A 23,992-nucleotide genomic window follows, 5' to 3' on the forward strand; every position below is an offset into this window, starting at 1 on the left:
TGCAGAGGAGAAAGATAAATCAGTTGTGGTGTACCTTGATGATATTACAGTCTTTTCAAAGAAAGAGGAAGATCATTTAAAGCATCTGGAGAAGATATTATTGAAGTGTAGAAGGTTCGGCATTTCTTTGAACCCAACTAAAAGCATCTTTGCATTGACTTCTGGTAAGTTGCTTGGGCATATTATTTCTCAAGAAGGCATTAAAATAGATCCAAATAGAGTTAGTGCTATTTCAAGATTGGATTTGCCAAGGAGTAAGAAAGAAGTGCAGTCTTTTCTTGGTAAAGTCAATTTTGTTAGGAGGTTCATTCCTAACTTTGCAGAGGTGGTTAAGTATATCACAAAAATGCTAAAGAAAGGAGCAGACTTTAGATGGACAGCTGAGGCAAGAAAGTCATTTGAAGAAATTAAAAAAGCACTCACTCAAGCGCCGGTTCTTATTAGTCCTGATTTCTCCAAGGAATTCTTAATATTCACTTATGCCTCTGAAGATACAATCGCTGGAGTTCTTTTGCAGAAAGGGAGTCAAGGTATGGAGCAGCCTATTTCATTCTTTAGTAAAACATTGGCAAATGCTGAACTAAAGTATAACATTTTAGAAAAACAGGCATATGCTTTGGTGAAGGCAATCAAAGATTTCAGAATCTATGTGCTTCATTCTCATATTATTGCATTTGTGCCAAGTGCTGTTATTAAAGAAATTCTCACACAAGCAGACCCGGATGGTAAAAGAGGGAAATGGATAGCCAAATTGTTGGAATATGATATTGAAATTAGGCCAACTAAATTGGTGAAAGGTCAAGGGTTAGCAGAGCTACTAACTCACTCAAATTTAGACTGCAGTGATATTAACTTTAATGCAGAAATATCAGAAATTTTTGAAGAAGAGGAAGAGTTGGTTCAAATTAATGAAAAATTTCTGATATCTGGATGGTATAAGGATGTCTCATTTGTACTACAACACAACAGAGCCCCTGATAATCTTCCTAAGTCTAAAGCTCGTTTTATCAAGCTGAAATCTCTTAAATATTTTGTTAATGAGCAGAATTTATTCTGGAAGGATGCTGGAGGGATTCTACTAAGTTGTTTGATTGAAGAAGAGGCTGATAAGGTAATTGAAGAATTTCATAGAGGAGACTGTGGAGGTCACCATTATTGGAAGGCTACGGCTAACAAAATATTGAGAGCTGGATATTTTTGGCCCACCATGTTCAAAGACATCTATAAAAAGGTTGCAGCCTGTCATGAATGTCAGTTGTTTGAAGGTAAAAGAAAACTCATGCCTATGCCTCTAGTTCCTATTTATGTAGAAGCGCCTTTTCAGCAGTGGGGGCTAGATTTTATAGGTGAGATACATCCCTCTTCATCAGGCCAACATCGGTGGATACTTACAGCCACAGATTATTTCACAAAGTGGATAGAGGCAGTGCCAACTAGACAAGCTAATGATGCAGTCATTATTTCTTTCTTAGAGAACAATATTTTGTCAAGGTTTGGATGTCCACTCAAGCTTATCACAGACAATGCCCAAGCATTCAAGTCTAAAAGAATGATAAACTTTTGCCATCAATATCATATTACTCTTGGTCACTCAACAGCTTATTATCCACAAGGCAATGGTTTAGCTGAAAGTTCTAATAAGAGTCTTGTGAGGATTATTAAGAAATTGTTGGAAGAAAACAAGAAAACTTGGCATTTGAAACTGAAGTATGCATTATGGGCTGATCGCATATGCACTAAAAGATCTATTGGAACCTCTCCTTATGAACTTGTGTATGGAGCAGAAGCCATTTTTCCAACCTCTCTTGGTGTCCCAGTTATGAAATTAATTCAAGGACTGGAGGAAGAGCCAAATGCCATTCAAAGGAGAATCAATCAATTGATTGCATTACAGGAAAAAAGAAGTGAAGTGGTCGAAGATTATCAGCAAAATCAGAATAGAGTCAAGAGGGCTTTTGATAAGAAGGTTAAAGATGTGACTTTTCAAATTAATGACAAGGTTTTGAAATGGGAAGCCAGGATTGAAGAAAAGGGCAAACATGGTAAATTTGAGAGTTTATGGAAGGGACCATATGTAATCTCTGCTTTCCATGGAAACAATACTTATATTTTGCAAGAAGTTGATGGATCACAGTATGCTGGTGGGCCTGTCAATGGCAGGTTCTTAAAGCATTATTATCAGTGAAAAGTTTGCCAAGAAATTCATGATCATTGTAAATAATCATGGTTTTTGAAGTGTTTTGTGCTAGTAATAAATGACAAGTTGAACTAGCAGATTTTAGCCCGAGGAGAAGGCCCACAAAGTTTGAGAGGAATGCTTGTCAGCCAGATGTGAGTGTAATAAATGGATAAAGCACTGGTACTACGTGTTCTTAGTGTACCACAGGGGCACACTATCCCTAGTGGAGCCGCTGTTATCACCAGAAACTATAGTCCATGTATATGATAATTGTCCATAAATTTTGAAGAGTCTTGTGGTCTTGTAAATAGCTTTGTTAACTTGTGTCAATTTCAAATTTTGAAAATGCAAGAGTTATGAATGAAATTCGTGTAAAGGCAAGGGCATTGGTCATCTTTCATCATAGTTAGTTATGTCATGTCTTGTCAAAAGTACTTGCGCAGTTTCGCAGCGCGGGTGTCATGTCTTAGGTACTTGCGCAGTTTCGCAGCGCGGGTATGATTGGTCAAGTCTGTTGCTCAAATCTGTTTGCGCGTTTTCGTAGCGGCTTGTTTGTCAGCGATTTCGTAGCGCATTCCCTTAAATTTGAACTGCCCGCGCTACGAAATCGGGGTTTCGGGTTTTTATGCAGCGTTTTTCCTTAACTGTCTAATCCGAGAGGTGATGAGTCACGTGTCCGGTCATGATTGTTTCCTCACACCATTTGTCTGTCATGATTAGCCATTACTTTGCCATCAGGTTTGATCTCATTGAGTTAGGTGTCAGTTTGGGGGACGTTATAGAAAGTGGTCGTGTCATAATATGTTTTTCATAACAAATGAATGTCCTCTGCTTGATGAAAGCTTGAGCTTTATCCTAAATAGACTTCTGCAAGCGAGCCTGATTTCTACAGCGTAAAATCTGTTATTGTGCTGCAAACCATTGTCATTCCCTCGTGAAGAATTGTGCTAAGAAATATGGAGAAAAAAGAGCATCGTTCAGGGAGATGTGTGAGAACAGAACCGGAGGGATTAGATGTAACCCTCAGGGATGAGGAAATAGAAAAGGCATTCAGAGCTACTGGTTGTTGGCGGTTTTGTGAAAAGCTCAAAGGTGGACATGCAGAAGTTACCAAGGCATTTGCAGTGAATTTTACGGGATTAAATTCAAAAGTAGCCATGCTGGAGTTCCCGGTTTCACCTGAAGTTATTTCTAAAGTCACAGAAATCCCAAGAGGTGGTCAAGAGTGGTTCAAGAATTTCAAGTTTGATATGGGTCCGTGTAAGGAGTTCTTAAAGGCACCATATGTGAATGAAGATCTCTCCAGAGCTGTCCCAAGGAGTTATCTTAAGGAGAATTATGCTACATTATTGTCATGCATTCAGAAGTATTTGACGTGTGAAGGCCGATACAACAAAGTTTACTCATATCATTTCAAGCTGTTGCTACACTTTACTGGTAAGAGCTCCATAGACATACCCTTTTACTTATTCAGGAGTATTTCTAAGATGTGTGATAAAATTCAGTTGAAGAAGGAAGCCTATGAAACTTCTCTTTTCCATCATGGTCTGGTTAAATTACTGGTGTTGGATAGCCTACATAAAATTGGTAAGGACTGGGACTCGTTTGTATTCATGGCCGGTTTCCCTAGTAAAACGGGCCTAACTCCTTTACCTGTAAGAGAAAAAGAAGATAGGAGTGAGGGTACTACTTTGGCTGAGTTAAGAAAAGAAATAACAGACCATAGCAAGTTCAAAGCTAAAACAAAGAAGCCAGAGAGGTCTGCAACAGTCAAAGACACACCTGAAGCTAAAACAAAGAAGACTCCTAAGTTAGCAGTTGAAAAAGCTCCTGAAGCATCAATAATCAAAACTTCAAAGTCATCCAAAGTATCTGAAAAGGAAGCTTCTAAGTTATCTCTTAAAGAAACACCAGAATCATCTAAACAGAAGACTCACAAAGGAAAAGATGAATTTGAGTCTAGTAAAGTGGAAAGGGTTTCAAGAGTAAGAACTAGAGGACAGCTAAATAAAGAAAAGGGAAAGTTAGCTCCTGTGGAAGAAAGTCCTGTGTCTAGGGGTAGTTTAAATGATTTGTTGGAAGCTATTGAATTAGAACAAGAGCACCCAATTCAAGTTGAACCCCTTGAAATTGAACAAGATCAATTGGTATCGCCAATGCATATTGATTTAACACTGTCTTCTCCTGAAAGTTCAAAGAAGTCAAAGGCTTCTAAAAAATTAAAGTTTGAAGAACCAGGGGTAGAGTATGCTTTTAAACCCCGTAGACCAATGACTAGGAGGCAAATGAAGGAAGCAGAAAAGGTTCAAAAAGAGAAAGTCTCTTCAAACTTGCCTAGGACAGAGGCACTTGAAATTTTCTCTGAAATGGTCCAAGCAGCTAAAAACAAGAGTAAGGACAAAAAGGTGGTTATAAGTCAAAGTGGCAATGTGATTGCCATCAAAAAACAAGCTGGAGTAAGTAAGGAGATACCTCAGGTCTCAAATGTTTTTAAAGAGAAGGCAGTAAGGTATACCAATTATAGGAAAGCTGTGATGAAAGGTAAAGCAAGAATGATCAGTCAAGCTAGTTCGGTGTCTGATGCCTATGTATGGACAGTACCAGCTTTAAAACAAGCAAAAACTATGAAACAAGTGAATATAAGTCTGAAAGCAGAGAATAAGAAGTTGAAGAAGGAGGTCATCAGTCTGAGAGAAAAGCTAGACAGGCTAGCTAAATGATTCAAGAAGGATTGTGTATTCTCAAATTTTGATATATTTTGGGTCATTATCTTGTCAAAAGTTTTTGAGACTTTTTGTGTCTTTTTGCTTGTATGGAATGACTGAAGAATTATAAATTTGAAGTGATACTGTTTTGAGGTTCATAAAATTGATTTTAATGACCTACAGCAGTTTCGTAGCGCGCTACGAAACTGCTGTAGATGACTGGTTATGATTAAAGCTTGAAATGGAACGCTGAGGTCAGCATATATTTTAACAAATGGTCAAATACTAAGCCTGGGGAGTATAGAAGATCAGTCAGATATTTTGTTAAAGAGGCCAAGGGTAAATATTAAAAAAAAAGGGCGAAGTTTTGTTTTTTGCTAAAAAGTCACTTTATCTCCGAGAATTTAGGGTTTGGATAGAGCTGCTGAGGTGTAAGATAATACACTTGTCTAGCTCTGGGATGGCTGGTTCATGAATTCTTTTCAATCAGACGAGGTTATCCAAGGTGTAAGAGGCTCAAATATGGATCATTAATATGTGGACACCGAGGGGGGCAACAACCAAGAATATAGGCTTCATTTTCTTTTCGGTTGTTTGAATCATCTCTGCATCAAGAATCCGAAGCTGTATATACATTGAACATGCTTCTAGTTTGGATATGGTTGTTATGGCAATGATACAGGTGGTGAGCTTTGAAGAACATAGCAGGGTATACAAGGAAGGAGACTTAAAGGGCCAGTATGATGGAATCCCCTGTTTTCGTACCATCATAACTTTTGTAATTAATCAGTTGGTTTATGTCATAGTTAAGGTCATTTATGTAAAAAACACGAGCTCCCTTCATGCTCGTTGAGGAGCCTCGTACAGTAGTTTTTGATAGGCTATATATAGGAAGAATTGATATGTAAAAAAGGTTGGATACTTAATAGAAAAAGTGTGTTGTTTTGGGCCACTGTAAGACCTTTTTTGACAGTAATAGTAAAAACAGAGTTATACTCTTCTCAAGATTCTCGAAGTGTTATCATGGTCAAATGAAGTAATGATGGTTTATGTTTTATGTTATTTTATGGTTTTGTTGTATGCAATCACTCAGAACTCATGATTATATGCTCTGATTTCCTGTGTATACAGCCGACTATATGTGGTGGAATTTGTTTGACTTGTGATGTTTAGAGCCTTGATTTCTATGAGATCACTGTGTTTTTTCTTGTTCACTGGATATTGTAGACTCCATAGCCCAATGGGATTCATTTTGGTGTGTTTCCAACCATTTATGTTTTCATAAAAAGACAAAGAGTTAACCCTCTAGTGTGTGAAGAATTTCATTAAGAGTTTTGAGAGAGCCCTCTCTGATCAAAGAGGCTGATCTTTGGTCTAAAGATAGGTTGAAATAGTTACATGAGATCATGCTTAGTTGCAACCCTCTGTGATGGTTTTGTGATAACACATTGACAGTGGATGTTCGAAGCATATGACAGGTGATAAAGAAAAACTTGAGTCTTATTCTACTTTAGAAAAGGGAAAGAAAGTCTCTTTTGGAAATGATACTCCTGCAACTATAAAAGGAAAAGGTATTGCTCCTTTAAAAGAAACGGTCAAGGCTAGAAATGTTTTGTATGTTGATGGATTGAAGCATAATCTACTAAGTGTCAGCCAGATGTGTGATCAAAGAACCGAGGTTATATTCAGATCAAATGGATGTCTTGTTCGTGATCTTGATACAGGTAAAACAGTGCTCAAAGGCAAAAGAACTCCAAATAATCTGTACATATTTGAAGAAGGAAAACAACAATGCTATCTAAGCAAGGATGAAGAGCACTGGTTATGGCATCGAAGGTTGGGACATCTAAGCTTCTCACAAATAAGGAAAGCATGCAAATATCAGGCAGTTCGCGATCTTCCAGATATCAAAATTCCTGACAACACCATATGCAAATCATGTCAGTTTGGAAAACAAACCAGAACTAACTTTCCAGAGAAAGAAGGATCAGCTAGCATGCCTCTTGAGCTAGTACATACAGATACATGCGGTCCTTTCAGAAAAAGGACACCTCGAGGAGAAGAATACTTGATATTATTCATTGACGATTTCTCCAGGTTTGTTTGGTTAGGACTCATGAAGCACAAAGATGAAGCATTCGAAAAATTCAAATCCTTCAAAGCCTTGGTTGAAAATGAATCAGGTCACAAAATTAAGTGCCTCAGATCCGACAGAGGTGGGGAATTTACTTCAAATGAATTTTTCGATTTCTGTGAAGAACATGGGATAAGAAGAGAATTCTCTACAGCAAGAACTCCCCAGCAAAATGGAGTTGTGGAAAGAATGAACAGAACAATCCAACAAATGGCTCGTGCTATGCTTGATGAATCAGGAACTCCCGCAACCTTCTGGGGTGAAGCTGCACATGCTGCGGTTATTATTCTCAACAAAAAAAATGTCCGGGTAAACAGCACTCAAACTCCTCATGAGCTCTGGAGTGGTAAAACTCCTTCGGTAAAGCACTTCAAAATCTTTGGGAGCAAATGCTATACCAAGAATACTGATGAGCAGCTTGGCAAACTTGAACCTAGAGCAGATGAAGGCATTCTTCTTGGTTACTCTCCACATAGCAAAGCATACAAGTGCTACAATAAAAGACTTGGCAGAATTGTTGATAGCATTGATGTGGTGGTTGATGAGAAGGGATACATTCCTAGGCAAGTTCATCGGGAAGATATCGAAGAAGATGAAGGCTACCCTCACAGACAAAATGATGAAGAAGAAGAACCTCAAGAAGAACCAGAGGAGCAAACAAGAATAGAAGAAAAGACTCCATCCAGATATGTTCAGAAAAACCATCCAGAATCTCAGATTATGGGTTCCAGACTGGTATCTTGGTTCAGCAAGAAACAGAGTTCGATTGCCTTGTCTACAGCTGAAGCGGAATATGTTGTTGTTGCATCTTGTTGCACCCAACTCCTTTGGATGATGCAAACTTTGCAGGATTTTCAAATCACTTGTGCACCACCAATCCCTATCTTATGTGACAACACAAGTGCAATCAGCATCTCAAAGAATCCCGTTATGCATTCAAAAACCAAGCACATACCAATCAAGTACCATTTTCTCCGGGAACAAGTACTTGAACAGAAGATCAAGTTGGAGTATGTTCCTTCTAAGGAACAAGTTGCTGATATTTTCACCAAACCATTGCCCAGGGACACTTTTGAATACCTCAGGCAAAAGCTGGGGGTTGTTGATGCATCATCTTATTGTTGAACCTCTTCTTATTGGTGATACAGGCTCAGGGGGAGCACATAATGCATTGTTGGCATTATGGAGGATGGTCAGAAGGAGATCTTGGAAATTGCTGCAATATGTCTCTATCTCTTTCATGGTGGATTATGGTTCGTCGCTGCAGATCTGGTTCATATTCAGGGGGAGCATGATCTTAGGGGAGCATACCCTTTGCCCTTGATGTCAAAGGGGGAGAATGAAGCTGAAGATTATGAGGTTTCCATCAAGTCCAAAGGGGGAGATTGTTGGCATTATGGTTCAGGTGTTGTCCTTGATGGCAACCCATTCAGGTGGTAGATCACTGTTCTTCATGTCAGCAGCAAAGTTTGATGATCAGCTCTCATTTTATTGAAAAATTATGAAGGACGCAGGAAGCCAGTTCAGAAGGTGCGTACCCGCAGGTACACCATGCAGGGTCCGCGTCCAGAGACGCAGGCCAGCCGTTCAGGGGGTGCGTCCATCCATTGCACACATTTCAAGGCAGTAAAAAGCACGTGGGGGTTTCTTGTGTGGTATCTAGCCGACGGTTTTGTGTTTCTATGGTGTCGACTCGTGGTATTGTTCCTTGATTTGAGGAGGAGATTGCCTATATAAAGCAAAGGAGATCATTTGGTTTGAGCATGTCTTTTGTTGAATATCTTATGGGGTGAGATCTGGTCTAGATCTAATCAAGGCGAATCTATTAATGGACCGAGATCTCTTGGCACATGTTCAGATCTGTGGATCTGATTGTCTGGGTTACTTCTAAAGTCTTGAAATCATCTATGCCCGGAGGGACGCAGGTGCAGTAAGGGTTCAGGTGCGTCTGGGACGCAGGAGCGAAGGGTTTCAGGTGTGCCGAACGCAAGCGCAGAAGGGTTCAGGTGCGCCGGGACGCGGGCAGTTCAATAGACTCAGTGCGAGGGACGCAGGCTAGCAGTTGAGCAGGATGCGTCCGGGACGCAGGCCAGCAGTTGAGCAGGATGCGTCCAGGGACTCAGGCCAGCAGTTGAGCAGGGTGAATCCGAGACTCAGGCTAGCAGTTGAGCAGGGTGAGTCCGGACTCAGGCTAGCAATTGAGCAGGGTGCTTCCTTCTCTTAAAATCTTTGTTTATCATTGTTGTGTTCTGGGTTTGGTACTATTATTGTTGATCTGGTTACTACAGTTGATTGGGTGATTCTCTTACACTTGATGATCAATTGATGCTTATGGATCCAGTTTGAAAATTTATGAAAAGTGGTCCTTGTATGAAAAGAAGTAGGGGGTTGTAGCTCCCTTCCAGGAGAGACTGGAAAACGAGAGAGAGTTGTAGCTCTCTGCAGGTTGCAGCCTGCGTACTGGTAAAGGACTGCACCAGTACAAAACCATTGTAAAAGGAGTTTCTAATTTGAAAGAAGATAGAGACATATTGCAGCAGGTGGTTTTTTCCCCACATTGGGTTTCCACCTTACATCTTGTGTTCTTTGGTGTGACTATCTGTTTTCTTTTGTTCATGCTCATTATTTTATGGTACTGACATGCAAAAACAATTCAAAGAACAAATAAAGAAGATTTATAAAAAGAATTATATAATACTGATTCACCCCCCCTCTCAGTATTATTTCCAACAATTGGTATCAGAGCCAGGTTCTTCAGAGAAGCTTGATCGCTTGAAGGTAGATCGTTCATCATGAGCAACTACGAGAGAGAAGCATCAATCAGGCCACCCGTTTTTGATGGGAAAAACTTCAATTATTGGAAGGTAAGAGTTACTGCATATCTTCAATCTCTTGGTACAGAAGTTTGGGACATTGTAGAAACAGGCTACGCTTTTCCTTCAGCTACTCCTACAGATGCAGCAGAGAAGAAGAAGTATGAAACAAATGCGAAAGCAGTCAGTACTCTATTAGGAAGTATATCCCAAACGGAATTCATGAAGGTAATGCACTTCAAATCCGCAAAAGAGATATGGGACAAAATGGTCACAAGCTATGAAGGAGATGAATAGGTAAAGCGTGCTAAACTTCAAACTCTCAGGATTCAGTATGTGACTCTCAAGATGTATAATGATGAAAGTGTGGCTAATTATTTTCTTCGGGTAGATGAGATTGTTAACTATATGAAAAATTTGGGTGAAGAAATAAAAGAGGCTATTGTGGTTGAAAAGGTTCTAAGATCATTGTCCCCCAAGTTTGAATCTAAAGTATCTGCAATAGAAGAAAAGGAAAATCTACGAATTCTTACTATGTCTCAGCTACATGGAATTCTAACTGCTTATGAAATGAGAAAGGGAGGTCCATCAGATAGAAGGGAAGCTGCTTTCAAGGCATCAGGCAAAGAAGATTATTATGAAGCAAGCCATGTTCCAGAAGAAGAGGAAGAAGAATCAAATTTTGTCAGAAATCTTCAAAGGGGTTCTGGAAGGTTCAGAGGTAAGCTACCTTTCAAATGCTTTGCTTGTGGAAGAGTAGGTCATTATGCTGCAAAATGTCCCTATAAGGATAAAGGAAAGGAACCTGCTAGATGGAACAAGAAACAAAGTGCAAATAAGAAAAGCTACTACACCCATGAAGATAGTGATGGTTTATCAAACAGTGATGAAGATGAACAAGGTAATAAATATAAGTTGTTAATGGCATTTGAAGATGATGATTATGAGGATGCTGTAGATGTGGATAACCTTTATGATGAAATTACTAGACTCAAGAGATGTATAGAAGAAAAGAACATGATCATTGATACTCTACAATTTCAAATTGATGAAAAGGAAAAACATCTTGAAAAATTAGAAGGTGAAATTGTTGGTCTTAGAAAAGAGATTGAGAAAACAAAAGCTATTAATCTCAAGTTTGTCAAAGGATCTGAAACTTTGGATGAGATTATCAGTGTGCAGCGGTCTCCACTAAACAAGACAGGTCTGGGCTATAATGGAGAAACTTCTCAAGCATCCACTTCAAAAAGTTATCTTGATGCAGCAAGAAGAAATGAGCAAAAGCACAATGAAGATCATCAGGTAAAGCAGGGACAAATTACAAACAGAAACTATCAGGGGCAATCCATCTTAAGGGCGAACAAAAGCTACAACCAGCCACAAGTAAAATCTTCTCAGTTTGGTTCAAGAATAGATGAAAATAGAAATTACAGTCAGTTGGCTGGTAGATTCAATAACCGCAGAAGCTTCTTCAATGGACAATGCTTTTCTTTCCATAACTTTGGTCACAAAGCAGCTCAATGTGTTGCATATAAAACAATCATGACTAGGGAAGCTCAAAAACAAAGAAGTATGACAGGGATTACAAAAAGGACCTATAACAACTTTTCGGCTCTTGAAAATGAAGTTGAATGTTCTATTTGCAATAATTTTGGTCATGAAGACTCTGAATGCAGGAGCAGGTTTCAGGAGAGAAAGGAACAAGAGCGGAAAAAGGAACAAGCCTCAAGCACCAAAACATGGAGAATAAAGGAACCTCAAACAGAAAGATGTGGGATAGCATTTTATGCAGAGGGACAGGAAAATCTATGGTACATTGATAGTGGATGTTCGAAGCATATGACAGGTGATAAAGAAAAACTTGAGTCTTATTCTACTTTAGAAAAGGGAAAGAAAGTCTCTTTTGGAAATGATACTCCTGCAACTATAAAAGGAAAAGGTATTGCTCCTTTAAAAGAAACGGTCAAGGCTGGAAATGTTTTGTATGTTGATGGATTGAAGCATAATCTACTAAGTGTCAGCCAGATGTGTGATCAAAGAACCGAGGTTATATTCAGATCAAATGGATGTCTTGTTCGTGATCTTGATACAGGTAAAACAGTGCTCAAAGGCAAAAGAACTCCAAATAATCTGTACATATTTGAAGAAGGACAACAACAATGCTATCTAAGCAAGGATGAAGAGCACTGGTTATGGAATCGAAGGTTGGGACATCTAAGCTTCTCACAAATAAGGAAAGCATGCAAATATCAGGCAGTTCGCGATCTTCCAGATATCAAAATTCCTGACAACACCATATGCAAATCATGTCAGTTTGGAAAACAAACCAGAACTAACTTTCCAGAGAAAGAAGGATCAGCTAGCATGCCTCTTGAGCTAGTACATACAGATACATGCGGTCCTTTCAGAAAAAGGACACCTCGAGGAGAAGAATACTTGATATTATTCATTGACGATTTCTCCAGGTTTGTTTGGTTAGGACTCATGAAGCACAAAGATGAAGCATTCGAAAAATTCAAATCCTTCAAAGCCTTGGTTGAAAATGAATCAGGTCACAAAATTAAGTGCCTCAAATCCGACAGAGGTGGGGAATTTACTTCAAATGAATTTTTCGATTTCTGTGAAGAACATGGGATAAGAAGAGAATTCTCTACAGCAAGAACTCCCCAGCAAAATGGAGTTGTGGAAAGAATGAACAGAACAATCCAACAAATGGCTCGTGCTATGCTTGATGAATCAGGAACTCCCGCAACCTTCTGGGGTGAAGCTGCACATGCTGCGGTTATTATTCTCAACAAAAAAAATGTCCGGGTAAACAGCACTCAAACTCCTCATGAGCTCTGGAGTGGTAAAACTCCTTCGGTAAAGCACTTCAAAATCTTTGGGAGCAAATGCTATACCAAGAATACTGATGAGCAGCTTGGCAAACTTGAACCTAGAGCAGATGAAGGCATTCTTCTTGGTTACTCTCCACATAGCAAAGCATACAAGTGCTACAATAAAAGACTTGGCAGAATTGTTGATAGCATTGATGTGGTGGTTGATGAGAAGGGATACATTCCTAGGCAAGTTCATCGGGAAGATATCGAAGAAGATGAAGGCTACCCTCACAGACAAAATGATGAAGAAGAAGAACCTCAAGAAGAACCAGAGGAGCAAACAAGAATAGAAGAAAAGACTCCATCCAGATATGTTCAGAAAAACCATCCAGAATCTCAGATTATGGGTTCCAGACTGGTATCTTGGTTCAGCAAGAAACAGAGTTCGATTGCCTTGTCTACAGCTGAAGCGGAATATGTTGCTGCTGCATCTTGTTGCACCCAACTCCTTTGGATGATGCAAACTTTGCAGGATTTTCAAATCACTTGTGCACCACCAATCCCTATCTTATGTGACAACACAAGTGCAATCAGCATCTCAAAGAATCCCGTTATGCATTCAAAAACCAAGCACATACCAATCAAGTACCATTTTCTCCGGGAACAAGTACTTGAACAGAAGATCAAGTTGGAGTATGTTCCTTCTAAGGAACAAGTTGCTGATATTTTCACCAAACCATTGCCCAGGGACACTTTTGAATACCTCAGGCAAAAGCTGGGGGTTGTTGATGCATCATCTTATTGTTGAACCTCTTCTTATTGGTGATACAGGCTCAGGGGGAGCACATAATGCATTGTTGGCATTATGGAGGATGGTCAGAAGGAGATCTTGGAAATTGCTGCAATATGTCTCTATCTCTTTCATGGTGGATTATGGTTCGTCGCTGCAGATCTGGTTCATATTCAGGGGGAGCATGATCTTAGGGGGAGCATACCCTTTGCCCTTGATGTCAAAGGGGGAGAATGAAGCTGAAGATTATGAGGTTGCCATCAAGTCCAAAGGGGGAGATTGTTGGCATTATGGTTCAGGTGTTGTCCTTGATGGCAACCCATTCAGGTGGTAGATCACTGTTCTTCATGTCAGCAGCAAAGTTTGATGATCAGCTCTCATTTTATTGAAAAATTATGAAGGACGCAGGAAGCCAGTTCAGAAGGTGCGTACCCGCAGGTACACCATGCAGGGTCCGCGTCCAGAGACGCAGGCCAGCCGTTCAGGGGGTGCGTCCACCCAGTGCACACATTTCAAGGCAGTAAAAAGCACGTGGGGGTTTCTTGTGTGGTATCTAGCCGACGGTTTTGTGTTTCTATGGTGTCGGCTCGTGGTATTGTTCCTTGATTTGAGGAGGAGATTGCCTATATAAAGCAAAGGAGATCATTTGGTTTGAGCATGTCTTTTGTTGAATATCTTATGGGGTGAGATCTGGTCTAGATCTAATCAAGGCGAATCTATTAATGGACCGAGATCTCTTGGCGCATGTTCAGATCTGTGGATCTGATTGTCTGGGTTACTTCTAAAGTCTTGAAATCATCTATGCCCGGAGGGACGCAGGTGCAGTAAGGGTTCAGGTGCGTCCGGGACGCAGGAGCGAAGCGTTTCAGGTGCGCCGAACGCAGGCGCAGAAGGGTTCAGGTGCGCCGGGACGCAGGCAGTTCAATAGACTCAGTGCGAGGGACGCAGGCTAGCAGTTGAGCAGGGTGCGTCCGGGACGCAGGCCAGCAGTTGAGCAGGGTGCGTCCAGGGACTCAGGCCAGCAGTTGAGCAGGGTGAGTCCGAGACTCAGGCTAGCAGTTGAGCAGGGTGAGTCCGGACTCAGGCTAGCAGTTGAGCAGGGTGCTTCCTTCTCTTAAAATCTTTGTTTATCATTGTTGTGTTCTGGGTTTGGTCCTATTATTGTTGATCTGGTTACTACAGTTGATTGGGTGATTCTCTTACACTTGATGATCAATTGATGCTTATGGATCCAGTTTGAAAATTTATGAAAAGTGGTCCTTGTATGAAAAGAAGTAGGGGGTTGTAGCTCCCTTCCAGGAGAGACTGGAAAACGAGAGAGAGTTGTAGCTCTCTGCAGGTTGCAGCCTGCGTACTGGTAAAGGACTGCACCAGTACAAAACCATTGTAAAAGGAGTTTCTAATTTGAAAGAAGATAGAGACATATTGCAGCAGGTGGTTTTTTCCCCACATTGGGTTTCCACCTTACATCTTGTGTTCTTTGGTGTGACTATCTGTTTTCTTTTGTTCATGCTCATTATTTTATGGTACTGACATGCAAAAACAATTCAAAGAACAAATAAAGAAGATTTATTAAAAGAATTATATAATACTGATTCACCCCCCCTCTCAGTATTATTTCCAACACTATGGTCATCCTGAAAATTTCCTCTTTAGTATCCTTTGACCAATAGTAGTCCCGATATTTGTTGTAAAGGCCTGCTGAATCTGAGCCCAAGTTGTGATGCTATCTCCAAGTAAGCCCATGAACCAACATAATGCTGCATCCTTGAGGGTAGATGGAAATAGTTTTAACTTTTTCTCATGATTTGTATAGTCATGGGTTCGGCATATAACATCAAACTCAAATAGGAAAGTGTCGAGGTCTTCTATGGTCAGGCCATGGAAATGAGGTAGGGCAGAGGGGCTTATGCACCCTCAACTCTCTCTCTATTCCCTCTGTCATTTCAGTTTTCAACCATGGGTTCAGTAGGGATGGGTTCCTCTTCTTCTTCTTCCCCTGTAGTTTCTTCAAATATGTTAGGTTGCTCACCTAAAGGATCCTCCAGTTCACAACCCCCGAAGAAGAGAGAAGGTTGGCTATTAGATGCAGTGGGGGTATTTGGCGAAAATTTCCCTAAGTTGTCCCTATTCCTACAAGGCATGAAAGGAAATATTTTTAGGTTGGTTTTGTATTCTTTTTTTCTTTTATGTTTTAAAACCTGGAAAGTACTTGCAGAAATGAAATTGTTGATTGAATGAAAATCACTAACATAATGAAAAAGCTACTTGCTGAATTGAAATCCTACTTGTAAAATGGAAAGAAAAGCAGATAATGAAAAGTGAAAGAAAGGAAGCAACTAGATTACTTTTGCAGAAATAAACTAACGGCAGAATATTGAAGACAAGAAATAGAAGAAAAGAAAGTAGTAATCACATTCTACTCAAACACCTCCCCGACAACAATGCCAAAAAGTGATGAGCGCTAGTATTGCAACTAGGATGCTGCAACTCTTGGGCTACCATCTTTACTTATCAACCCGGGGTTCGTACAAACTTGGAGGTGACAGTTGGTTGAAGGGAAAGTACCCCTAGAGTCCTTTGGGCTGAGACTCTACCAGACTGAAAATTGCTTATACAAAGAAACACACACACACAGCCATCTTTTTTACTTTTAAGCAAATTCTAATGTTTAGGGTACATACCTAAGGTCCTACGTCCGAGAAGACCGTTAGGGTGCAAACCCTTCTTGGAGTTCCCTTCTTCTTTCTCTGACCTGCAAGACAAACAAATCAAAGAACACAACAGTACATGTATAGAAGTTTATGTATAAATCATCTTCATGCTATAAAGTTAGTTATAAAAAAAATCTTTAAGTAACCACTTTCATAAGAATTCAACACAAGAATCTCATAAGCATAAAGAAAGATTATTCAGGAACAAAGACGTGTTTCTTTATATATAAAGGCAAATAAAGTACATATATCGGAAAGATATCACCTGAACACCTTCAGCAGGCTCCAAGCAAGCTTCCTCCCGGATTCGTTCCAGCCTCCAGCCTTCAACAAGAGCTCCTTCCAAGTCTTACTCAATGATGATGTCAAGGATGAATGATCACCAATACACATGGAAACAAGGGTTTCCTATGCAAAATGGGGGAAGTGCAGGATGCACCAAGGACTTCAGACCTGGTCTAAGGGAAAAATCTCAGCATAATAATCTTGCTCTCCTTTCTCTCTCTCTTTGGCCTTCCCTTTGATGTCTTTTTATACCCTCTCCAAAGTAGTTTTTTAGTTAGGAGTTGGTTGGGAACAGTTGGGCCACGGGCACTAACAGGTGATCCAGCAGGTAAACCCGCGATCACCGCCCGAAAAAGAGGAAATTATATTTTTTTAAGTGTTTTAATAGATACACGCGGGTTGGGTATGACAGACCCGCGTGTACACGCGTTTAACACAGGGCAAAGTCGCGTACAGGGAATAAAACACTGTTTTTTAAATTTTTGGACCAGGTCTGGAAGGAGGGGTTGCCCTAGGCCATAAGTGCAGCATCACAAACCATAAGAGTGAGATTTGGAGCTATAACAACAGTATTGTATGCACAAGTAAAAGTGATGGTCCTACCTATTTTCATTGTTCAGCTGACGAGAGACCACTGGGGTTCCAAGCCAGACTTCTATATAGTCATAAGAAGCTTAATTCTTTGATGGAAGAAGCGAAAATCTACTCTAAGAGAGCTACTCTACTGCAGTAATGAAAAAACAACATGTAATGCTAAATCTCACCATACCCTAATTAACCATTTAAGCAGTTATGCTAAGTAGAAATACTAAATCAACACTAAACAAATGATACTATCTAAGCTGCAGAAATAAAAAGCATCAAACGATACTAATGTGCAAGCAAAAAACTAAACTAAATCTGTTTTCACTTTTTTGGTTTTTTAAGAAAAATCAAGTATGAAACTAATTGTTCTTGTGGATGTGACAGGTGGATGGAAGGTGTTTGAGGATGGATATAAGGTTTATCAAGTGGTTGGATGGTGTGGAAGGGTCCTAGGAGGATTTTTGTGACTTCCTAGAGGTGTCCCATCAATTCAGCCTCAAAACAGGTCGTTTCAGGAAAACCTACAGGATGTACTAAAAACCTCAAGGATGATCCTATAGGAATTACAAGAAACCTACAAGATAGAGCTGAGAGCTAATTGTGGGGTGTTGGAGGTGTTGGAAAACTTGGGAAAGGTGGGTGATGAGTGGAATAGGGTTTTAGAAGGTCTAGGAGCACTCAAGAGTCAATATCCAAGATAAGAGATGGCTAGATTCGCTCAATGTATCTAGGGGAATTTCAATGAAAAATGATGAAAAACTAGTGAGGGTGATGGTGAAACAAGAGATGGCTACGGTGGATGAAATGGAAGGTGGCTGCTAGTGATGAAGTCTGGGTCTCCTCCTAAAGTACCTGCTCTGCATAAAACATGTGTGTATTCCAATAACTACGCAACAAGATACATTCTCATAAACTAGAAAAGCATGAATCAATTGCCTATATTATGAATGAAGAAAGTTGTTAAAGGGAATGAAAGCATGAATGAGATCTTATTGTAGAAATCGAGTTGGAAAAAGATGACAATGAAATTTGCCTTGCAACATGAACCAAATACTGAATCAAAGACAACAAACTTCGAAGCTCATACAAGAACTAGAAATCTGTGTTTTTGGGGCTGCTGAAGGGTCCCTTCCTCAAGTCATGGTTCCAAAGGGAGGAAGTGAGGCTAAGACAGCTGCTACCAACCTTGTGGTGATACTTTTTCTCCTTGCTAACCTACTACTTGAAAGAAGGCACAAATGGAAGCAAACTATCACAAAACCAATCTAGTCTATATTGTTGTAATGGAAATGCATCTACTAAGAAAATGAACAATTAAGCTATGAATCTATACTAGCATACATGTACAATAAAGAGGAGCCTTGGCTGCTAGGGTTGGGCCCTAACCCAAGAGATTTACCCCTCTGAGTTAACTTAGTGTTGGCTCAAAACAAAACTCATTCTTATTACCAAAACAATGGATTACATAAAAAATTGTCACAAGTATTGCAACTTGAAAATAGAGTAGAGTTTTACAATCAAAAATCCGAATCCTACTGAGGTCATAGGCCTCTCTAATTATACATCTAAAGTCTCCAGCGACTTTCTTAAAATTAAGGAGGCTCGACTCCCAAACTCGAGATAAACTAGTGCTTTGTCTTTCACTTGCTCGGCTGCCTTCTAGTCCTCATGATTTGGTTGTTTGTACTTCGAGCTGATGGAGGAATATTGGAATGGAGGGGTAGTAAATAAGGAGGATTTGCCTCCTATAATCCCTCTCCCTTATCCCATTCGAGTTTTTACCTTGGTATTTGCCGAAATTCCTTGCTTTTATCCTTTAATCCTACATTAAATGCACATTAGATCACAAAGAAAAATATCCAACTCTAACTCATCTCATAAAAAAATATAATTAAAAGTATGCAATAAGTTATGAGAATAGTTGGTTTGACTAAGCTAGGAGGTGAATTAAGGCCCATATAATTACCCAATGATAAGGCTCATCAATCAGCTGCAACGGTGAATCAACCTATCGACTAGCACAAATGCTATCTTTGAATTTTGTTGTATCTCAAAAAGCCACTATGTATTTTCAGGAAGACAATTGTTGTAATCTTAGGCACTGTCAGCTGATTAATGAAATGTATAAGTAGTGATTTTGGGGCTGGGAAAGCCGCCATTATGGGATATACAATATTTCTAAGTTGTAACAATAGACCTCTGTAATGATATTTTTATTAAAACAATTGTTGATCTTTTGAGTATTTTATAGATCTCATCTTGCCACATCCCTAATCAGGGAGTTGGGCCCACTCTCTTGACCAGGCACTGTTGGATTATATGTGTGAGTAGTTTTATTTTATCTTGTGTTATCTCCTTTTTGTGTAATGATTTTAGTGTGTTGTTGTGATTCTTAACTTGATGTTACTCCTCTTTACTTTTATAGTTATAACTTGTTGATAACTTGTTAATACACATTGTTATGTTATGATTAAATGTTCAATGTTGAGTAGGGAAACTGTATCCTGCATATACCTTGCATGATAGCCTTTAAATAACCACTCAAGCCTCGGGTTGACAATTAATGTGGAAATGGGTGAATTAATTGATCCATATCTGAACACCAACAACAGGTATAAATAAAATCATGGATAAGATCATTTGCTACAAGAGTTTTTTGCAAATATTCCTCTGTTTGTAGCAAATCTGAGCAATAAAGAGTCTAAGAATTTCATTTTAGCTGCATCGATGAGAGGAAGAATATGATTACTGATTCATATTGATAAATGTGCAAATAAAGGAAAATATGAATAGAAGTAAAACTAAATAATACCCAAATTCTGATAAAACAAAAAATACTTCCCTAGCCATGCTGCAGTTTAGAAAGGGTTGACTGATTGCTTATCTCAACTCTCCAAAATCAAGCCAATGAAGACCTGCAAAAGAAAGGAAACATAGGTAATAAGTAAACTATGAAAAAGGGAAAACTAACAACAAATGAAGATGAACCTGTTAATGCATACCTGGAAGAATATTAACTATAAGTTTACCTCATAAATATTCAAGTTCTCCCATGCATTTCTCCAAATTCACATATGTTCAAAATCATCTACTTATTCAATATAAAATGCTAAGTAATGAACTTTAAAATTTCATCCACCTGAAATTTACATCGGAGGACGAGTGGTGAAAAATAGTTTTTTGGAAATAATTGTGAATAAAAAATTGTCAAGCCATAACAATTTCTTGGAACTTCTTCATATATGATTTTATTACAAAAAACATTTTTTAACAATGTGATGAATTGTTTGCAAAAAAAAAGACAATGAAACGCTTCACAAGTGTGTATGATCTGACTATATAAAAAATTTGATATGTTCTAAGTCACTTTGCCTAAAAATGAAAGGGGATGCCAAGAAAAACTCAGATTCATTACTTGTTTATTAAAAATATGCAATAATGAAATAAATGCAAATTGAAAATGAATCTAAATCTAAATCTAAATTAATCTATCCATATTTCTAACTAAATCAAAGGAAACATGACTAGGTATAGTCATACTTCCAATGTAACCACTATCTCATTCTAACTTGTGCATGTATGCACAGGTCAAACATTAGTAACAAGGATATATTTAAATGAATAAAAAATAAATTGAATATAGTATGTACATTAATTGCTAACATGTTTACAAGAAGAAACTTATTTTCAATCACAATCTCTTGAAATGTCCTTTCCAGCTACATTTCAATTGGATCATAGAAATCTAGATGGATTTCCATTAATGATTGGAAGAGGTTCAAAAGAGAAGATAACAACCCAGATTTTGCAAATGCAATTTTAGATACAATGGCCTGCATGAATTTGTCAATATTTTGTACATATTTTAAATTATTAACAATCTTCTATGTAGGAAAACTTCCCAAATGCCTTTCAAATAGGTCTATGAAATATGGATGGAAGTCAGATACATTCAATAGAAGATCATTAATTGAATTGGATCGTTGGTCATATTGTGAAAATACACTCTCTTGTTGGAACTTTTAGAGATGAAAGGAACAAGTGATAAGAGATGAATATCAATTGAAATTGGAAGAGTAATAGCTCGTGATGTTCATAATTATGATTTGAAACTTCCTTTTCCCATTCAAGCAATGCATCAAATGAGTGCTCAATACTAAATTACTCAATATGGCAGCATAATATATCTAAAAACTGAAAAATGAAAATAGAAAACAAATCTGAAATCAAATAAAATAAGTGAAGGAAAATAACAAAATCAAATCACTATTTACAATAGTATTACAATTATTGTTACATCACAACTGGGACTGATTTGAAATAATTTCCTCTTCACTAGAATTGGCCAAAATAATGCAATTAGAATGATTGTCAACACCAACTTGTGAATTTGAGAGAGGATCGAGTCTATGAATAGGAATGAGAGATTGAGCATCATAAGAATCATAGCTTGAGATGGGTTTTTGAAAGTTGAAATCATGAGTATGATTAAATGTTTGAAAATGAGAGTCAATCGGAATACTTTATGTATTGAGTTTCTCTTCATTTTCAAGTATAGTTTGATTTGAAACATGAGGATTTAATATTCAATAGGGAAGGAGACAAATCAACATCCTCAATGTCAAGGAAGTCATCATAAATGACTTAAGAACATTCACTAGTATTCTCTTTATTTTTATCTGATGTATCAAAAAAGAAGGAATATGGAGCACATGTTCATTAATTCCAGAAGAATGACAAATAATTGCCTCTCTATCTTGATAAAAAAATAATAGGAAATTCATTTATATCAACCTCTCTATTTTCTGGAATAAAATTAAAGCAAAGAGGGGATAAATTGCTATCAACAAAAATATCAGGATAGAGGTAAAAATGAGAATCAAAAGCAATGAATTTGAAAATATCTCTATTTGTAGATGCTTGTAAATTTTGTCCATGGAAAATTTCAGATTCTAGATCATTTATTTGGCTAATTATGCTTTCTTGAAGAACGTTCTCTAGCTTCCCTAAATTTAGTAAATGATCAGCATGAAAGAATTTAGAAATTTCTGCAGTAGATTGCATATTATTGAAAACTTCAATTTATACATGTACTTGTTGATTTATAATCTGATTTTCTGAAATCAATTCATAGAGATTTTCAGATTTCGTGGTAGATGGTCCTTCAATTTAGTTACTAGTTTCTTCTTGTAGTTGATTACCACATTCTTGCAATCTTTGTGATAATGATTCATTAGCATTATTATCATTAATACTGTAAGAGGTGTGTACTAGATTTAAGAATTTATCATACATGGTTGAGGCCACTTCATCATGGTTAATATGCACCTCTATATCGGATTTTTTGGTAACATTACTAGAAGTTGAATGAGAGTCATCGAAGCTTGCAATTGTTACATACAGATGAGAAATGAGAGGAAGAGAATAAACATATTGAAACCAATCTATCAATTCAATTTCTGAAGGTTTATCTTCAGCTTTGAATCTTAAGCAAATTAACCGAAATCTAATGGTAAAATTGATGAAAGATTCATTTTCAAACCTTCATAAATCTTCAAATTCATCACATACCTGTTCATAATCATAACCATCAAATGTATAAAGGAATTTTGTGATGATTTTATCCCAATTGTGCAAAGAGGCAATTGGAAGAGATTGACACCAGTTTTTGGCTTTTCTTGAGAATGTAAGAGTAAAAATTCTACATAAAATGCCTTCATCAATATCATGAAAAGTAGAATTTGCAAAATTTCGAATAAATTGTAAAGCATGCTCAAATGCAGAAACATTATTCTTACCATTAAATTTCACCTTTGACAAGTCTCTTACCATTTCCGATGGATTATTGGAAGATGCACATCCAGAGATACAACTCCAAATTGGAAGTTTGGGAGGAGTCATTGTGATTAAAATAAAAATTTAAAATACAAAAACTCCAAAAGACAACATGTAGTTAAGCCCTCCTTTTAGCACAAAAAATGTTGTAGGCTCGAAATGCATGCCTCAAAATTATAAGGGATATCACCCAGTAGGGACCTTAGAGCATATCATTTTCCATTTAAAATGGTGGTTCCAACTAACTAAACTAGGTCAAGTTACCTTCTCTCTATCTCTGCTGGCTTAAAGTATGCATTTTTCTTACCAATAGAAAAGAGGCATCAGATCATCCCTCTTCCTGAGCTCAGGCAATAAAGTGATTCTTAAGTTGATTTAGGGCTCAACCAAGCCACAACTAAAGGTTTCCTATTTGATAAGAGGACTTATAGAAGTGTAATGATTAATATAAATGCAAACTAATGTTAGAATGCAAGCAAAAGGAAAGAAATCCTAAGCCTATCTCGATTAGGAAGATGTAGATCTAACCCAACCAAGAGCAAAGTAATTAAATGATTGAGATTTTAATCATGTTTAACTTAAGATGAATATGTAGCTAATGAAGTAGTTCAATTAACTAATATTATGATTACCAAACATGTTGTTCAGAGATCTATTAACCACAAATAATAAACCAAAAACATTAGGAAGTAATTCACATAATGCTAATGGAAATTAAATCAGAATTAGATATCAAATTTCTGAGTAAATAGTTACTCAGGAATATAATCTTAATATATCAGAGAAAAAAGACACCATTGAAAACAGATTTATGAGACAAACAGATTAGATAGATAATTTTGTAAGACATGAATTCATATCGACAATAGTGCATAATATAAATTCAATTAACATAATTATGCTATCAAAAAATAAATTCATATTAAAAATAATTGTATTTCTAATACAAATTAATTTGAACATGTTCTCTTGCTCTGTTCTTTGAATCTGATCTCCTACAATCTCCTCCAAAACATAAAATCTATTGTCAAAACAGAGACTTGCAATAGTGCAAACTCTATCTCCCATACACAATTCATATTTGCAAAAGATAAATCCCAATTTTCCTCAGATCTAATATTTCACTCTACTCT

This window comes from Pinus tabuliformis, chromosome Q (assembly GCF_031772625.1).
Source record: "Pinus tabuliformis cultivar Carrire ecotype Pingquan chromosome Q, CPIR1, whole genome shotgun sequence".
NCBI lineage: Eukaryota > Viridiplantae > Streptophyta > Pinopsida > Pinales > Pinaceae > Pinus > Pinus tabuliformis.